A 6,598-nucleotide genomic window follows, 5' to 3' on the forward strand; every position below is an offset into this window, starting at 1 on the left:
GTGTGTGTGTGTGTGTGTGGGGGGGGTTATTTTTCAGTGTGCAACCTTTGAACTGGTGGTATAGTTATTTAAATGTGAACATATCTTCAAAGAGACATTCAATTTACAGAGATGGCTCAAAGCTGGAATGCTCTCATCTGTGTGTCACAAATTCCACGTCTCTGTTACAAGCCAACATGCTATTTTCAAGACGGCTGCCAAAACAGAAGCTTCATTGGGAACAAAGCATTCAATATCTTGACACTGAATACATGTCAAGGCCAACTTCGGGCTTACATCGTGATATAATTTAAAATGGTTTAAATAAATAAACAAACAAACATGAATAAAAAAAAAGATATGAATCATAACACTTTATTAGACTAATGTTGATGCTACAGTAAGTGTTAGTTAGGGCCTGCTCAACATTTCTTTTTTGGGCATTTTTAGGCCTTCATTTTCACAAGACAGATGAAGACATGAAAGGGGAGAAAAGGGGAACGACATGCAGAAAATGGCCGCAGGTCGATGTCGAATCCGCGGTTGCTGCATAGAGGAGTAAACCTCTACATATGTGGGCCGGATCTATCAACTAAGTTAACCCGGCCACATGCTCAGCATTTCTACATGATGTTCCATGCATGGTTCAGCTTTATCTAAAGTGCAAAGGTCAAATAGTACCTACTGTACTACCAACGTATTGTAGAGTTCACTACGCACGATTTAAGAAACTCAGAGGAATATGCTCTAAAACTAAAAAAACAACAACAAGAACACTTTAGATCACCATTAAAATTACTGTACCTGCATTAAATACTTTATCAATACACTTAAAAAAAAAAAAAAAAAAAAAAGTTACAAAAAGGTATGAGAACATTCTGACTGAGTGGATTAACCCTGAGAAATGAGCAGGATAACAGGTGAAACTATATATGGTATTCTAAGCAGGCACTGGAAAGCAGATTTTGCATTGGCAGGGTTTCTGCGGCCTCCTTGCCAAGCACAATACTCGACATAATGAAAAACACTTGTTTCAAAATGAACAATCCACTGGGCTTCACACCACTCAAAAGCAACTGAATGGAGCTCATATTTTGGTATATCATTAACATTGATTATGTTTGGTGGCCTTGGCTCAGACCCATAGAAATATTTCCATAATGATTAAAACGTCTGTCTGCCTTATAGATGCCTGACAGGTGTAAATCATGACTGGAGAACAGGAGGTGTGTGGCACAGCGTCGTGGAGGAGAAAACAGTTTGCAAAGGAAATGAAAAGAAAATAGACAAAACCTGCCTTTCTCCTTACTGCTGTCTTTGAGAACACTTTCTCTGCAGGACCCTTCTGTCTAAAATGACAACAAATGGATAAACAACAAGTTTCTGTGTAAGTCCAAGAACAAATAAAACATAAATCAATTAAAATAACAAAATCATAACGGCAACCTCTCGGAGCATAACGACCTCTACATGTTGAGTCAGGTGGCAAAATAGTAAATGGAAGAAATTGCATGAGCACAATCACTCTGTCGATGGGTTTGTGTGGTGCCAAAGGTCAGTGCTAAGCTTACCATCTCTGGATCAGTTTACAACACTGGGCTTTCAAAGTTAATGCATCTGTGGGAAAGAGATGAGGAAGATTGCATGGTAATATTTGTTCAACTATAAATAAAGAAATCCATACACAGTGCGTCTGTGTTTGTTTACATGCCAGTTTCATTTCTGTTGTCTTGTAAAAAACATAAATAGAGAAATGGAAATGCTGCCTCAACTGCGCATCTCAGCAGTAGTTCACAGTTACAAAGAGAGGCATTAAATGGTTTTATTGACATGGCTGTATCCATGGAGGGTTGGAGGGGGTCTGTTTTCTCTGAGTAGCCTGAACCCATTTACACCAGCCAAGTGCAGACAAACTTTTTTTTCCCCACTGCTTGGAGTTCTCAATCTTGAGACTACAGCCAGGGGGGCATAGGAAGTGATAGTGTTGAGTTTGCAGTAAACCTTTTCCTGTACGGTGCTTCCAGGGAGATTGTGCATGTTAGACCAAGCTTATCGCATTTTGATAACTTTCTTGGATCAATGGACAAGAGTTGAATGCTATGAGTCCGTTTAACATTTAATGTGAGACAAAAGACCAGGTAAAAGTCTTGGGATGCATTGTGCTGTTGTAGTTTAAGACCAAACTCTAGGGGGGAGAGAGGAGCCAAGCTACACGGTGGTTTGGTCTGGACTGAATCCTCCTGATTCTGAAACACAGAAACTGACATTTTTTGTGTTGGGAACCGGAGGGTTGCTGGTTCCCTCAAGCATGCATATTTAAGCTGTCAACATCATCAAGTTCTCATTCATAATGAAAAGGTGGCGTGCTGACAAATATACGTGCCTCTCACTTTCTACATCCCAAAGGCAGCGACTGCTAACTGACAATTTTGAACTTTGGCAAATCAGGGAACTCCACACAGCGAGCTTACCAAGCCACTGGGTTGTACCAAATGACACCACAGGCCGGAGGTGATGTGATGTTGAGACCACAGATGGGGCTCCACACAGCTTCTAGCAAGTAGCAACTGCACTGCCCTCCGTTGGATAAAACTTGTAAGCACGTTACACTTTGGCCTTAACAGTTAAGGATGTCACAGGCTCATAGCAGGTGTGTCATAGCAGTTGTCAATGACAACATATGACCTGTCACGTATAATGGTGTGACAACGATTTAACTGGTCAACTTAAATGTGATAAAATACAGTACCGAATGGACAAATCCAGCAGAGCCAGCAGGACAGTAGTTCCACAAAGTACTTTTAATCGTCCCATTTGTCATATTTTGTTGCCATTCTGAACACTCAACATTAAACTCTTTATAGATCTTCCACTTTTTAAAACTCTTCTCCAAAGATGATGAGCTGAGCTTTGTCTCTTTTCCAATATGCCAGAAGGAATCATGGGATACTTCAAGTTGCATGGAGAAATGGACTGGATGGTGGGAAGGCTGTGCAAGGGGTGAAGTGAAAGAATACAGTAATAACAACATATGATGGGTTTCACTGCAGCCCAGGAAAGTAATGAAGCTGCCGTGTTTCCAGTCGAATCTGGATGTTTAGCTTAGGACAAAAAGCAGGTTCAAAAGTTGAAAAAGACAGTTAAATGTCTCAGACCAGTGAAACAAATTAGCCATGTTTTTCTCTGTTTTATTACCATGGCATTTGAGGTGAGAAGTGGAGGGCCACATTGGGGGCTTTATGCTTTTGGATGTTTGGTGCAAGGGCTCCATTTCTGGATGACAGTACTGTACTAACAAACATTTGCACTGATGTGGATTTGCACTCAAACAAACAAACTGCAAATGCAGCGTTTTAGTCCAGTGAGTCAGACCTCTCAAATGATACACCGCTGCCATCTAATTCATGCCTCCACACACTGTTGTATTTTTCCGTGCACATTTTGGCAAGTTCAGCTGGACCTAGACACTGTTTCAAACTGGTGAAACTTACTCAGAGATGATATTTAGAAAATGTAATGCAATGGGATTTCTGTATTTAATAACACATCACTGTTAAAGTGAAAGGAAGGGAAGCAATTCATGTCGCCCTTTAACACACATTTGAGCATACATAATGCTGCAACGTGTGTGTTCAAGTAATGTCGGCCAACGTTCCCCACTCTTCAAAAGTAACAGCAATAAAGTCAGATGGGATTATTGTCCTTCCCATTCATCATACCTCTACTTTCAGTGTTACAGAGTAGAAAGGCAAATGAAAAGCACTAAAAGGAAATGTGAAGATGGAGACAAGAAACTGGGATTATTGACATTAGATTGAATACGATATCTTAGCAGTGAAATATACAGTAAAATGAACCACCCTCTCCTTTGCCAGTTTCAAGTGGGCATTGTGCATGATAAAACTTTTTCTAAATTTTACTTTTTGCATATTTTATGGTTTACATTATTCTTAGACTCAAATGCTTTATTTTTTTCTTTACACAATATCCAAGTACATTATATAACAATGAAAGAAAGTTTTCATGCGTTTGTCCATGACATGTGATGTGTGTTCCAGACTCATTTGATGAATATCTGTTGGCTCAATATAAGAGGGGCTAAGACAAGACAACTCAAGTTTTTCTGACAATGAAAGACTCTGGAGAAGGGCCTTGCCCTGCTGATAAATAGTACTGAGAAGCATTTATACAAAAGATATTTTAATAAATCAAAATCAACCCGCAGACAGGGGAGGAGTAAAGAAATAGGGCTTGTCCACAGTGACGGCACTCTCACCCACAACTCACGCTCTGACTTTTAAATTATGACATGCAGACAGAGTCAGCCTTAGACCACTGCTTGTTCCAGCCCTTCCTGCCCGGCTCTGCCCTGCCCATCCCTGGCCAATCCAGACTAGACTCAGGCCAACATGCGCTGTGACCGGAGTCCCCCCCCCCAGCCAGCAGTTGCAGGTCTGATGTCCCGAACCTCACGGGGACAGCAGCGACAGGCCAACCAGCAGCAGGAACCAAAGTTAAAAAAAACCCATCATCAACTGAATGAGGTGAAACTCAAACACTTGAGATAAACAAAAGGAAACACCCACACAGTTGGACAGTATTTTCATCTTAGCAGGGGAATCCGTATCTTAGTAAGGAAAGTAAAACTGGACATCCAAAAATATTAAAATGAGGTTAGGCGAGGATGAGCATATATACCAATATCCCCACGGTTATGCCTTCTGGGAGATAAAAGTGAAATTCCAAATGTGACAAAAAGTGCCTATTCAGTGCTGATGGTAGGGATAGTCACAGCTGATAGAATAATACTGAGGCTCTGGAAGTCGCCCTCACATTGGTCACTTCAGGAATGGAGGGTGTTAGTAAGTGAAGCAGCATCAGATGAATTCATGTTGGCTAGGATAAGAGGGAAGGGGCCTCTGACAGTGGGAATTTGGCCAAAAAAAGGTGCGCTATCATCAATATGTTTCATACTTATGTGCACAGGTGTAAAGAAAAAATAAATTCTGTGCTGGATAATTTAGTATCCATTCCACTTGAGAATTCTGGCTCAGTGAGTGGATAATTGCTGTACAAATATAGCAATGTCCTCAGCAACAACCTCCTTCTTGAGATTAACTTTTTGTCAAATAAGAGTTCATATTGCCATTCAGAATACAATAAAGGTTGTATAACTGACCAAATATAATTATTTCTTCAACATTAAATTATGTGAGAATACTTCCACTTTTGATTCCAATTTCATGAAAGTGCAATAAACTAGTTTTAACTGTAAAAAGAACAATGTCCGTTAAAATTAGTTTATACACTGAAAAGACTTCCTTAAACAAGCAATTATTCTGCCAATGAGCTCTCCAAATAATGAGTCATGTGTAAAATGGTTATATGTTCTCTATAGCTTTTTGTATAATTAAAAAAAAAAGTATTTTTACTAGTAAAGTGTAAGACAAATATTTTACCCTTTCAAAATGAATTTTTCCTTCTCAGAAATGTATTATGTCATCCGCTACCAGTTATCAGTCTTTGTTCATTTCAAAGTATTATAATAAAATCTTACAAACAAAAAACCCATTTTCTCTTCTGTCAGTCTCAGTTTCCACAATGCATGCACGCCTGCCTGCACGCACACACCCACCCACGCACGCACGCACGCACGCACGCACGCACGCACGCACTCCTGCGTCATTTCCCCAATCACTCTTTGCAATAACACTGGCAGAGCTACGTCAGTTACATCCCTGGGGAATCGCAGATTCGGGAAAAGAACAAGTCATGGGCACACTTGGGTTCAATAAAAATCCACTAACCAAGCAGCAGTTGTAGTGAAGCAGCAGTTGTGGTTAACATCCATGCAAAAACAAATGTTAACTGTAATAGCTTTCAAAATATTTTATGGGAAAATACCAAAAACTCACTGAGAGTTTTGGTGATTTGTCTTGTTGACCAGTGAAACCATGTGATGTGATGTACTGGAAGAAGGGTGATAGAGAGCTGAGGTGAGCACAGTGTCACAGCTGGGATGTCCATCCTGTTTAGTTCCCATGAAAAATTACAGATGCAGAAAATTAAGAGCACACAAAACATCTAGCACTAACCAACAAGAAAGGATACGCCAATATTCAATATTGTTCACGTCAGCTAACCCAAACATAAGTAAACAATCTTTTATTGCCATCAAGGAGGTAGTTAAACATAATTGATGCTTAAAAAACTTCCCGATACGTCCAACCTGTGAGGATGAGAGGGAAAGCAGAAAAGGGAATGTATTTTGGGGGTCTTAATAGTATGTTCTTTGAGCGTGTTTTACGTCACTACCACCCACGGCTTTCCTCCACATATGGAGGAGTTCCAGGAATGTGTTTCCTTAACCTGTTCTTGATGACATGGGTCACCTCACTGACACTGCACATGCTGGGGAAAGACGGACTGACAACCAAAGGCTTAGAGCACTTGCACAATGGATACTGCTATTAGTGTTGTCCGATAACCTTGAATTTCAGAAAAAAATTAGGTTTTGGGATTGATGATTGCGAACATTTTACTCTATGCAAAGCTATGTTTTGCTTTGTTATTAGCGTAAGTAATGGTGAAAAATTGGAGAGATGGCTTGTAAAACAAT

This window comes from Etheostoma spectabile, chromosome 22 (assembly GCF_008692095.1).
Source record: "Etheostoma spectabile isolate EspeVRDwgs_2016 chromosome 22, UIUC_Espe_1.0, whole genome shotgun sequence".
Classification (NCBI taxonomy): Eukaryota; Metazoa; Chordata; class Actinopteri; order Perciformes; family Percidae; genus Etheostoma; species Etheostoma spectabile.